Source organism: Astatotilapia calliptera, chromosome 23 (genome assembly GCF_900246225.1).
Source record: "Astatotilapia calliptera chromosome 23, fAstCal1.2, whole genome shotgun sequence".
In the NCBI taxonomy this organism is placed as follows: domain Eukaryota; kingdom Metazoa; phylum Chordata; class Actinopteri; order Cichliformes; family Cichlidae; genus Astatotilapia; species Astatotilapia calliptera.
Genome location: NC_039323.1, coordinates 30,007,037 through 30,020,130, shown reverse-complemented (window position 1 = coordinate 30,020,130; position 13,094 = coordinate 30,007,037).

Sequence of the window (13,094 nt, the reverse complement as noted above, 5' to 3'; positions counted from 1 at the left end):
ATCGTACCAAGTGAAGCACGGGGACTTAAAAATGCTGTAGTGATACGACCACCTCTGTAGGACAGGGTTCTGTAAATTCCAGTACTCATAATAATATAAAACTGAACCGAGCAGGCAGAATGCTAAATCAAAGTCCCTGCATCTACAAAGGTGATTTCATTTGTTAGTCAAATGAGATCCTGCCTGGAGCTGCTGTGTTTCAAAAAACACCAACTGTAACAGTGTGTGGGTACTAAAGATACTGCATTTAGAGCACAGAAAAGACAGTTTTGAGTACTCTCTGGCAGGCATTTATATGTCTGTCACACCATGGAGTGTGAGTGATTGCAACAGTGTAAGTTACAGCCATGAAACTTCACAGGTGTGTCCTAGAGATCAGGCAGAGTTTTGAAGATGGGTGTGGTCTGAAAAGCCACTGGGGTGTAAGATTCTCTAGTTCTCCTTTTTCATACATTTGTAAGATATAAGCAGTCATATTTTACCATCAAACTACTAAATCTCTACAAAAGCAGTGTGTTCACAGGGTTAGTTGTCTGTGAAGGTTCTCAGTCATCCAGGTCATCGTAGTCAAAGGAGCTTTGCAAAGAAAAGCGTCTGGACTTCTTTAAGTTGCTTGAAGACGTTTCACCTCTCATCCGAAAAGCTTCTTCAGTTCTAAGGTCAAATGGTGGAGAGTCCCAGATTTAAACCCAGTGGGAGTATCCCCCCAAAGATGGACAAAAGGACCCCCTGAAATCCTCTAAGCCCCTGAGCCAAGGTGTGAAAATGGGTGGACATTTTTGTTTGTGCCCAATATTTGATATTGCTGATATCTGAAACCTAGAGAAGATGATGCTGGGGAAAAATGAAAGGTTTCACATAATCTCATTTGCAGGAAAAAGAGTAAGGGGTAAGCAAGAGGGAATTAAAGACGCATCTGAGACTTGACTGAACCTGTTAGGTAAGCTTCTGACCAGTTAAACACGGCTTAAGAATTAGCATTACCCTTTGTATTCAACAGTGCTTGATCCCTTTGTGCATTTGTTGTGTAATAACACGATTATGTGGGCGTTTTGGTTTTTAGTCAAAACCAATGGCTGCCTGATTTCTGTCACCTTCATGTCATTATTATTTATTCAGGGATTTAACATGTCGGCCTGCAGTCCTGAGAGACGTTATGGTACCAGTTTTTACACATTTATGTCTGGTTCAGGACACCTCACCCATTTGCTACTGAGGCTCTTACATGTTTGTGAGCATAGCCAAAAAAGAGGTTTTGAAATATGTCTTAGAGCTGATTTAAGTTCAGCTCAATTGGTCCCTTGAGTCAAAAAACACTGATAGGAAGTAGTTTATGGTGGACACAACGTTTCCTGCGTTTACGCTCTAATTCATGATCACAGCTTGTTTTGCACTCTCTCCTGCTACTAGACTGATGACCACCAAATGTCTGTCAGGATATCTTTGTATATTCCATTATCCAGAACACACACATGCTGCACATAGCAAAACACTGAAAACTGCACAGCTCCAAGTCTAAGTGCTTTACGTGGTCTGCTGCTAAAAGTAAGGAAATCCCCTCTAGCTAGGACAAAAGTGAACACTCAGCTGCTAAAAAGTGCTGCAAAAAGCATGTATTGTGAATTGATGTATTGACTGTGGTGTGCTTAACAGCAGACATGCTAATGGTATGGCTAATAGGTTGTGTTGTGTATCCCAATTCTAACTCTCATAGTACTTGAAAACTGCGGTATTAAATCTCCGTCAGGTAGCTGATATTTAGCAAATAGCGCAGTTGGATGTCTTGTTTCGCCAACTTGGTTGTTCAGCGTAGCTTATTTTGATTCACAGTTGTCTCGATCAAAAGGTGGTAGGTTAGAATTTTTTGTGTGTGTGTGTGTGTGTGTGCGCGCATTTGAATGTAGTAAGAATCAGTTGTTGTCAGTCAGCGTTGGATTAAAGCACTGCTATTCTTTTCCAAGTAGTCGAACATTAAAGGAGGCTTGTCCTCAGTTGGATGTCAGGAAAGAGCTTACTCACCTTGGAACACTGTGAGGTTACACCACATGTGTCAGAAAACAATAAACATATTTTGGTGTCTCCTGTGAGTTCCCATGCATTAAAAGTATGTGAAGTGTAATGCTATCGGGATTCACTCGAATCGACACATTTCTGTTGTTCTCTTGGCGTGTGGTATACGTGGTTTTTCTGTTGTTGCCTATTATCTAAGAGTTGTTAAGGTTAAGTTGGAACAAAGGAAGGGTTAGGCCACTGAGCTGGCCTTGACTCAGTCTTGAAGGAAGACGTTTTTAGCATTACTAAAAGGTTTGGGTGGTGCAGCTCTGGTTTCTTAAAGCAGCTGTTGAATATTTGTGGTCTGTGTTGTAATGTCCATGTTGTTGCATTTTCAAGCCCAGTCAATAGTAACTGATTAACAGACTGCACTGACAAATCAGCTGTTTGTCTTTTTCCAGACTGTCAGGGCTAAGATTGAATAGTTCTTATCTCTGCATAAGATTACAAAATCTTTTTGGGGTGTCGCAAGTTTTATCTAAAGATTTGCTAACTCAAGTCCTAGGGATCCACACGTAAAGCCTTCCAGACAGCTGATGTAAATGATTTAAAATGTCCACTTAACACATCTGTAATCTCATAGTAAACCCACCTTTACACTTACTGTTATTAACCAAATACAATCAGTGATGAAGATGTGTGTTTGCATGTATTTATCGCAGTCATCTTATATGTGATACAGTGGAACAATTCTTGTACTTTTGCCTCTTAAAAGCAATGAATACACTGACCAGCTCAGTCACACTAAAACACAATGGAAGAGAAGGATAGGAGGGGAAAAAGTCAACACAGTGTGAAGTCATGCTGTTTTGCAATGTGATATTGCATCCATACTGGGACACCAAATATCAGTATTTTATTAAAGAAATTAAAATACCAGTAATAAAATGGCCTCGCTCATGCACTACCATCCTGAGATAATGTTAGTTGAGCAAACTTATTAAATGACCTCAACTGAAAAACAATCCAAAACTGGACACACTCAGCTTGACAAAGATACCTGCTAATTCGAAGTAAGCTAATGGTTTAGTCACACGAGTAAAGGTAGGACAGCAACCACCTTGGATATACTAAAATAAATAAATGAATAAAACAACCTGCCTGGTGATTGCACAGGTCACCTGATAGGAGGCACCTTTCTGCAAACAGACTGACTAGGAGAGACTGCAATTACTCTCAGAGATTCTCAAAGGTTTGCAAATAATTTAATCTAATTTAAAACATTCCCATTTATAATGTTGCCATAAACATGTTTGCAGCAGTCTGAATCAGTCTCAACACCTTCAGTGGACTCGACTCAACTGACTGCCAGCTGGTTATTTTCATATGGAACAGGAATTGCTGAGCACAAACGTAAATATTAAATGTGAATTTCTGTCTATGTAGTCCTGACTATTTATCACAATTAATTGGTGAGTTATGAGAAACCGATTGCATGTAACTCCCAACTAGAGCAGGGCGATATGACCAAAAATATTTATCACGATATACATTTGAAAATTTGCAATAACGATATAACTGACGATATAACTGACACTAGACAAAATACTTTTACAACTCCAGAACTTTATTAGTGCAAAAAAACCCCCAAAACATCAATGTATTTTCACTTAAACAAGCAGGTGTTTTATGTGAATTAAAGTTATATAAAAATGTAACAGTGCAAATTCAAATTCCTTGCTGACAATTGTTGAGACAACGCCGGTCTCTGCGATTCTTTTGGTCCTGGTAGAGATCACGCTGAGATGTTTCCATGTTTTGCACAATCCTTTTATTACCAATTATTCTTACAGATGCATCTGGAGATCAGCACACTGCAGTTCTATGCTAAAGGCTGATCTCTAGAACTCCACACAACAGTTACAGTTATAACCTCTGGTCTCCTCCCCCCTACAGTAAACATCCCCACAAATGGAAATACACTAGTACAGTGGCCAAGGGTGCTGACACCCTGACCCCCATCTCCTTTTATGGTAGTGCCCGTTTGCCCTTTGTCTGCTCCTCACCCTCAGTAACTCTTGCTACTGTCCTGGGGGTGGGGGTTGATTGTTCTCCTGCCCTGTACCTCAGTTCTTTGTTCCCATTCCAAGCCTATTTTCTATTTTGTATTCTTACACCCATTAACCGCAATATTATAATGTTGCAAGCAATCACAAACTATATTCTCTTTAACTCTGATGTATGTTAAGGAATCTATTCTCAACACAGTTTAACCAAAAGGCATTTCCAGTGGAAATTGGCCGACATATCCTCAGCATAACCATGTATAATATCCACAAAACTTAAAAAGAGGTCATACACACACAATACGGTAATATTATGTTGAAGCACAGTACGTATCACTCTGCCAGGCTCCTGACTACGATAGTAGTAATGCTCCGATAATCCATCAAGCAGTCCAGGTTCGTGGCTTAGCAAAGTCGTACTGAAACATTTGACAGATTTTCGAGCGCCGTGTACCACATAAAATCGTTTCTTTTCTTTCTTTTTTTCTTTTTTTTTTTTTCTCGTTTCGAGGTCAGTAAACACAACCAGAATTCATACATAAGGCACACGGGATTATAAGGGGCACTGTCGATTTTCAGAAAAATCAAAGGATTGATTTTTAGTGTGCCATATTTTCCAAAAAACACGGTAATAACGACGGCCCGCTAGCATGCGCTACCAAAACTAGTGCTTTGTTGTGTATCTGACGGACGAAAGCTAAACCAGTTCCACACCACTGAAGTTGCGTTTCATTCAACGATTTGCTTTCGCCGCCATGCTTTTTCCGACGTGTGCGTATGAAAACAAAGGCACTGCGCATGCGCGTCTTACCCATATTCTATCGCGATATTTCATTTTTCTATCGTTGCCCAAAATTATACCGGTATTACCGTGAACGGTATGATATGGCCCAGCCCTACTCCCAACTTGATCCCATTCAATCACAGACGATGGCAGACTGACTCCGACTTAGAACAGGTTTTAATGACAGCATTGTTATGGCTATTATATTATTATATATAATATTATGCATTATCAATCCTGTCCAGGTATTTGTAGTTTTTTGTACCTCCTTAAACCACTGTCTACTACAACTAGAGAACATGCTTAAAATATTCTAACATGTCAACACCCTTGTTATCCACCCATATTAGTTTGTCCATTTACTTTTAAGCATCTGAAAATGGGGGACTACATATAAAAATGACTGTCACTCTGAAACAGTTAATGCAATCATTTCTTAAACCCCTTGAATTAAAGCTGAAAATCTGCCTTTCAATTTTATGTTTGTTTGATTGATTTAAGATCCTATGAGGGGATGTAAAGACACAAAAATACGAAAGCGATGTCGTCCAAAAACTTCTTGACCTTACTGTATCATTGTTGCAAAACCTGTGACATAATGAAAACGATGAAGTTGGTGGAAACTACACCTTGTCCTTGAGCCCTGGCTCCACAGCACGATGATATGTTGTTCCCACCATGTGGAATTTTGTGGCCATAACATAGTTGATCCTTGTGTTGCTGACCTAGTTATTACTGAAACTTAACTTCAAAGTACAGTAGTGCTCGGTCAGCATTACACTTGTATAGCAATGACACATCCTTCATTCAGGTTGCTAAATGTGACACAGTTCAATTATCTCAAAAGGAAAACACTATTTAATAACAGCGTTGCTTTGTTTTTCTGCTTTTGTTGACTGATATCGGCAAATAGAATGACATTTATAGAATGACAGGCGTTTATTTTTTGTGCCGCATCAGTGTTGATCTGGTTAGTGGTTCTAGGACAGTGTGACGAGGCATTAAAAGGGGGAAAAAAACGTAAAAAAAAAGGTTTTGAGTGATTAATAAGAACAGAAAAGTGCCATTTAAGTATTGGTCCAGGACATAAAACCGAAAAAAAGAGGAATAAATGGCATCAAAAGCAAAACAAAGATAATAAAAATATCAATATTGGCATCACCTGGTATTAGCATCAGCTGCTAATAATAAAGATGCATGACGCAGTGTTTGCATTGATTTACAACAATTTTAATTTCTTTAGAAGTTGTGATAACTAAATTAAGACTTTTTTTAAAATTCAAACATTAATTAAAACATTTAGGTTTTGACTTGCAGTACAAACTGTGGCTTGGTGTATGTTTTGCAGAGACTGTTGTCATTAGCAACAATATTTGGGCCTTTTATGATGTACATTTGCCCTTAAATAATGGAAACTCTGTGACCTAAATTCTGCTTCCCACAATGAGATCTTACTCAGTACTTCTGAGAGGAGGCCTTGGTGGAAAAAAAGACAGATGGTGAGAAAGAGAAGGAGTGTGGGGAAATACAGGGGAGGGAAAGGGAGTTTTAAAACCACACCTCCATGTTTTTTTTTTGTTTTTTTTAATTAATGATGATCAGGAGTGAGTGTGTTTGAATGGCTTAAAGAGAAACGTAGATGAGTTCCTCTTGCTTTGGCAGCCTGGAGAGTGATGTGACTTGTGTCTGCCTTTTAGCTTGTTTCCCAGGTTTCCTTTTATCATAGATGCTGTGGCTGAATTGTTGTAGTTTAATTAAACAGTGACTTAATGGTAGTTATCCACTGCGTCACATTGGCACATTGGTTTTCCTTATACTGGAGTATGTGATTTAGAAGCATTTTTTTGAGGTGATGCTCTGGATGGCGTTGACAGTATACTGAGAGGGTTTTCTAGTATTTCATTTAATCCATGTATTTATTTATCTACCCACGAGTCACAACCTGTTAAAGTAAAAATAAAAACCTAATTATAACCTCCTCGGGCATAATTTTAGTTACATGCCAATTTAACTGGTTTACATTAGGTCATAGCGGTATACCTGACCAGCTGATAAGACAGGTTAAAGTCATGTCTATGACACTGTCTACACTCGAGCATGTGCACTGCTTCTTAGCCAATCATCCATCGTGCAGAGAAGTGTGATACCATGTCCATAAATACTACAGCTTGCCCTTGTGTGATTGAGAAAAAGAGAGGATCTAAATGTGTTTTCACAGGGCAAACTAAATAATATTTAAAAACACACAGTTTTAACTTGAGCTGGTGAGATGTTGTGCTTTGTTTTACATGATTTTGCTTTTTAAACGCTGCGATTTTAACATAAGCGTTGCTAAATGTAATTCTTTGTCCTGTCTTTCAGACATTGTCTCTGCACGATCACAGGAGTCTGGTTTCGCAGCTGCCCCATCTGTGCCTTGCTGGTGAGACAACCTGACCATTTCCGTCCTCCCCTGTCAAATAAATGCGCTCAGGACACTTCTAATTCAGTTTCTGCTTCGGCGGGTCCAAGTTTGGTCCATGGCCGGTCCTGTTTTTAATCGGTAATCACTCAGCGCCAAGCTGGACCCGAGGGCTCAGACTCCCCCCACCTGTTCCTGCTCCCCGCCCCCTAAACAGCCTTCCGAACACATACACGCATCCCAGCTCCGTAGCCAAGCGCGCCGATTGGCCCGTGAGGAGGAGGAAGAGGAGGAGTATGTCAGTGAGGCTGCACTTCAGAAGTTCACGGCCACCTACACAGATGCTGAGACCATTACTGGTAATTGCTGCATGCATATGTTATAACTGTTGGCAGACAAAACTTACTGGAACCCATTTGGCGCTGTTGTATCAGCACTGTGTGCAGACATGTGTATAATTCATCTGTCAGAAATGATCTCCTTTGGTCCTTTACAAGTCCATTTGGCTGCATTAATGTATTATAGAAGTTACACAGTACAGCACAATTTAACCCAATTAAAAGTTTACAGTAATGCCAGCCCCCAGTCTCTAATGGTTTTGGAGTAAGGTGTTAGGAAGACTGCAGGCTGATGGAGGTGGTTTGGATGAGAGTGAGGCCTTTGGAGCTGTGAGAAACTGTCCCTTTTCTGTGACCCTTCTCTAATGTAACATCCTGTCAGTGAAGCAGCTCCAGGGGACTTCAGCTGTGTGTGAGCCAGTATGTGAAAGAGAGAAGAGCTCTCAGTGGACTGTTTCCTCAATAGAGCAGGATGACACTAGTGTCCAAAATGTTGCTGTGCACTGGCCCTTCTCCTTTCTCTTTACAGTCTGGGAAGAACACCCACCAGACACTTTTAATTGAGTTGGTATTACATACAAAATGCTATGCTAATCATGCAGAAGTCTAGATTAAAGGAGGTTGGGATTCTGCGGATCATTAGGGAGGGAGAGGGAGCTAAGTAGAACCTGGCTAAAAAACTACTTCAGCACTTCATAAATGATGCCAAGCACTTATACAGCACAATAGTGTGTAACGTTCATACTCACAGGAGCAACAGGAAAAGACCCTCCCAAAGACATTCTTTTTCCACCCTTGGGCATGATCTCAGTTCCTTGTATTATTTTGAACAGCAAGGTCTCGCTTATTTTTATGTTACCAAAAAGGTCATGTAGGAAAGTCATACTCATATTTAGATTTAGTTACACTTTTAGAGTCAAATCGACTGCCAGCTCACCAGACAGAGCACCTCTGCTCGTTCAGCATGACCAAATCAAAGGTTTGCGCTTATGGCTTATTGGTGACCAGGTACACACATGTACTGTAGCTGGTGCAGTGTAGGGTTTCCCCATATATAGAATTTACTTGGGCAGGCCACCAAAGTAAATTAACACCCACCCAATATAAATGGCGATTCATATTATCCATTCTAGAGAACAGGGCCATTCTTGGTCTACAGCAGGGATGATAGTTTTTGTTCCTTTAGAGATCCACTACAAACTGAATGAACCGAATGGAAAGTTGTGAATTGTTATGAATTTGACGATACTGGTGTTTAGTGTATTCTGCCCAACAATCATGTTTTTAAGAGAGCTGAGCAAATCCCATGAAAAACATGCAATCATTTTGAAAGTGAAACATAAATGTTGCAAAATCTAAACTTTCATGGAAAACAGGCCGAAGTGCTTAAAGAAGAATTAATGGAAAGAACTGCATGTCTGAAAAGTGTTATATTTACTGTTAGAGCCCGACCGATGTCAATGGGGGTCAATAGCAGCCATTTATTGATATATCAGTATCAGCATTTACAATCACCTATAAATTAAAAAAAGAGAGAGAGATGGGAGAAACGCCCTTTAACCATGTCATGAGTGTTATGTAGGGCACTCTATCACTTCCCTGCTGGCAGCTCGTAAGTGTAAACGAGTAATCCCTGACTTGTATAATTAAAGAAAGATTAGTTTTAAACTGCACTGTAATGCGATCTTAGTGAGGACTAATAAATTACTTCACATAATAAAAGTGAAGGATTATGTTTATGCTTTGTGTGTCTAAAGTAGAAAATATCTGCCGATATATCAGATGTTTAAATCACCCATTCCTCTATCGGTGATTCTCTGGTATGGACTTTTAGAAGACTGAAACCCCACAGTGCTGTGTACATTCATATGACAGCTTATTCACTAAAAGTCAGTGTCCGACTTTTGTAGGTAGTCTGTTATACCCTAAACAGCCCTATAAATCTATAATATTATTGCTCTTTATTAACTTAACTTAATTTTCCTTTAACTGTTGGCTTTAATGCATAATTAATGCATGCTGTTTGAATCAAAAGGACGGTGTTTTTCTTTTTCTTTTTTTCTTTTTCTTTAACATATACGTGAAACCCAGTTCTTGATTTCAGGCTGACAGGCTCATTCTTTAACAGGTCACTTGTATTTACAAAATCAAAGCTGTGGTAGGATCTACAGCAGCCCAGTTTTAAAGTTGGCTGAGGTGTTCAGGACAGTGCTGCCACCTGCTGGTTTGTGTTCAAATTTGCAGTTGTTTTGTTTGTGTCCTCATGTTTCCCTCTCTCAGCCTTCCGTCTGTCATTCTGCTTCTCCAACTCTCTCTTTGAGTCTCTCACAGAAAGAGAGAGCTGGTGTGGGAGTGGGTACGGGCGAATGAATGAACACAATGAGCTGAATAGAGCAGCTCATTGCCATGCGGCAGTTTCTGGGTGTGAGATGAATTCTCCGTGGTTACCAGCCTCCGATGATGTAAAGAGTTGAGTAACAGTGAAATTATGGGATGTCTGATGTGGAGAGGACGATTGGGAGCAAACAGACACATAGAAAAGTGGCAGAGGACGGATAACTTTGGTAAGCGGCTGGCAAAGTTATGGCAAGTGGAAAAACGGAGTTTGAATCTGATCTGATGGGTATGGTCCCCTGGCTCTCATCCAGTCACAGCACGCAGAAACATCCACTGTGCTGCTATTTTTGTTTTTTCTCAAAGGAGTGCAGGGTTCTTCTTGTGTTTTCACAAAGACGAGTTTGGACCTGTGCTGACCCACCAGAGCCTCAGTAAAGCACTCAAAACACTGTGTGGAGATTAGCCTCTGTGAGCTAGTCAGTCTGACCAGTGCAGTCACTGTTTGAGGGAGTGTAATCATGGAGTGGAAAATTTTGACAGGGGGGGGAGGGGCTGCTATACACATAAACTGAGGGTTGCTATGGCTACAATGTTTTTGTACATAAAAAACTATGAATAATCCAGCAAGAACAACTGGCTGACTGCACACTTTACAGAACAAACTGAACCTCATTCGTTTGGATTTTATCAATTCTGTGGACTTGAAAAATATTTAACATTGAGTTGAATCTGAATTTAACATTTATAAAATATGCACTGAGTTTGTGCCAGATGTAGACAGATGATCTCATCTGGAAACAAATGGAACACAAATAAGTGATTTCAGATATTTACATACTGTATCTGATGTTCTGTGAAGCTGATGCCTCTTTACTATTCTGGCTGATGATATTAAGGGTTAGGGTTAAGCGTTTACATATTTTATGTATTTTAATGTCTAAAGAAAAGTATTCCTTTGCCCTCCATTTCTTGTCTGTTAAAGCTGTCCTTTAAGCTGCGTCCACACTGGAAACGATTGGCTCGTCGTGCATCGCTTTGTAGCCAACGGCTGGTCACTTGTGAACGTTCCAGACTCCTGTTGCCTGCATCTGTATTTGTATAGATATATAAGTTGAAAAAATATCTCCAGTCACAGCTACTTTGTCTCGTCAGCGAATATTTTGCCCATAGTCGCATTTGTATCCAAGTAATCATATTTGTATTATGTGGATTCTTACTTTTAAGCGCACTATTACTAAGAACAGATTGGTGTAACTTCAACATTCGTGGATGTTACTTAGACACACATCACCGGCACTCCCCGACAGCTGCTTCCTCCACCAGCTGGAGAGTTCACAAACAGCTTCAGAAACCAAGACACCAAAGCGCTGATCCCAATCTGATGCAGCATCTTCAGCTTGCCCCGGAACAAGCCCCTTCGATAGAGACCACTATCTTTCATCCCACAGGACTCAAATGATCCGGTGCCAGACCCCACAGCAGAACCACAGATCTCGTGCAAACATCCCTTGACCAGTAGGCACGATTGAGCTCTACACAAAGGAAGTTGGTTTTGCTCTGTGATTCAGGTTATCAGAAGTATAGTAGGCAACCACAGAAAATATATGCACATGAAAAAAAAATCTCTTTGTACTAACTGCACAAACCAAACGAGAAGCATTGCTGTGTGGAATTTTGCATGGTTTTTGTCCTGGAAGAGTGGGAGTCACTTGACCAAATATTTGTGATTTATAATCCACAGTTAAATCCTTCTTTGATGGAAATTGTAATGATTTATTGGGAAATCCAACAGCCAATCCCATGTTACGTTTGTCATTCAAGATGTTTACTTTCAACCTGTCAGGTAGGACTTGAGGGATTTTATTTTATTAGTAATAAACTTTTTATTTACAAAGAAAATAACACCTTAGCAAACACACTAGGCGCAGATTCACAGGGTTAGTGACATTTGAAAACCCTGGTTCGCCACCCACGTGTAGATGTGTGAGCTGCCGGTGACATTTGATAACACTGACGTACTACTGCGCTTTATTTCACGAGTGCACCCTCTGTGACCAGCAGCTGCTTGTGCTGCAATCTAAATCTGGATAACACTCTGCTGCAACTCCACAGAGCAGCACTACAACTTAAATGGAGGCAATTTTCTAAGTGTTAGTGGATTATAGTTTGCATCAAACCACCCACCAACTTCTATACTTCCTTTTACTTGAAATTACCTCATTTCTAAAATGAAACATCTCAAAGATCGGTTACTTTGTGCACCACCCTAATCGCTCACATTACTGTGAAGTTTGGTAACTAGTGATTCTAAACTGATTAGTGCAGCTATTAGTCTGCTTCCAAGACTATTACGCATCAGCTTAGGATAACATGTAATCATATCGAGCTTTGTTTGGTGCCAAAAGCTGGGATCTGTGGGATTACAGGGAAAAATCTTGAGTGGTGTTTTGGCAGGTTTTCTGCTGGAGCTTTGCTCCTGTCGCGCACACACTGTGATTACTGCTGTAACGAGGAGAAACCTTTTCCGCTGGTCTGTTTTTGTGGTAGTTTAACACTTGCTCTCTAATATAGCAAAATCTCCTTTATGTTGAGTTTATTATCTTTTGGCTCAGGCTGTGTTTTCACCACACCTCGAAGCACACGCACACTTTTAAAATCTTGAAAGGCCCAATCTCTTGATATTAGTGTTTTAGTAATGGAGCTTGAGCAGCATCAGACCTGGTGTGGCCACAGTTGGTTTATACAGGATAGGGAAAGTAGTGTGTGTGTGTGGCTTTCAGCTTGTGTGCAGAGCTGGGTTTGTTGGCTGCCAGAGTGTGGAAAAGTGAGAGAGTGGGGCGGTCCATGTGATCTCTCGTCATTGGCATGTCAAGCATGATGGGACCAGTTTGGTTGGCTCCGGCCGCTCCTCCCTCCCTCTTTTTCCGCCTCTCTTTTGGTCTCCTGCACTCTGTACTGTCCTCTAAAACTTTTAGTACTCTGCTCTTCCCATTTCCCACCCTCCCGGCACCTCTCTCTCTTTCTGTGTTATTTCCTGCGACCTTGCCCTCTCCAGGATCGCTGGACAATGTAATTAGAGGGCAAGAGGGGGGCAGTGGTTGTCGTGCTCGGGCACCATGAGTGAGTACGCTGTGTGGAGAATGGTTTTCTAGCAGTTTCAGCTCATCTCTAGTGAT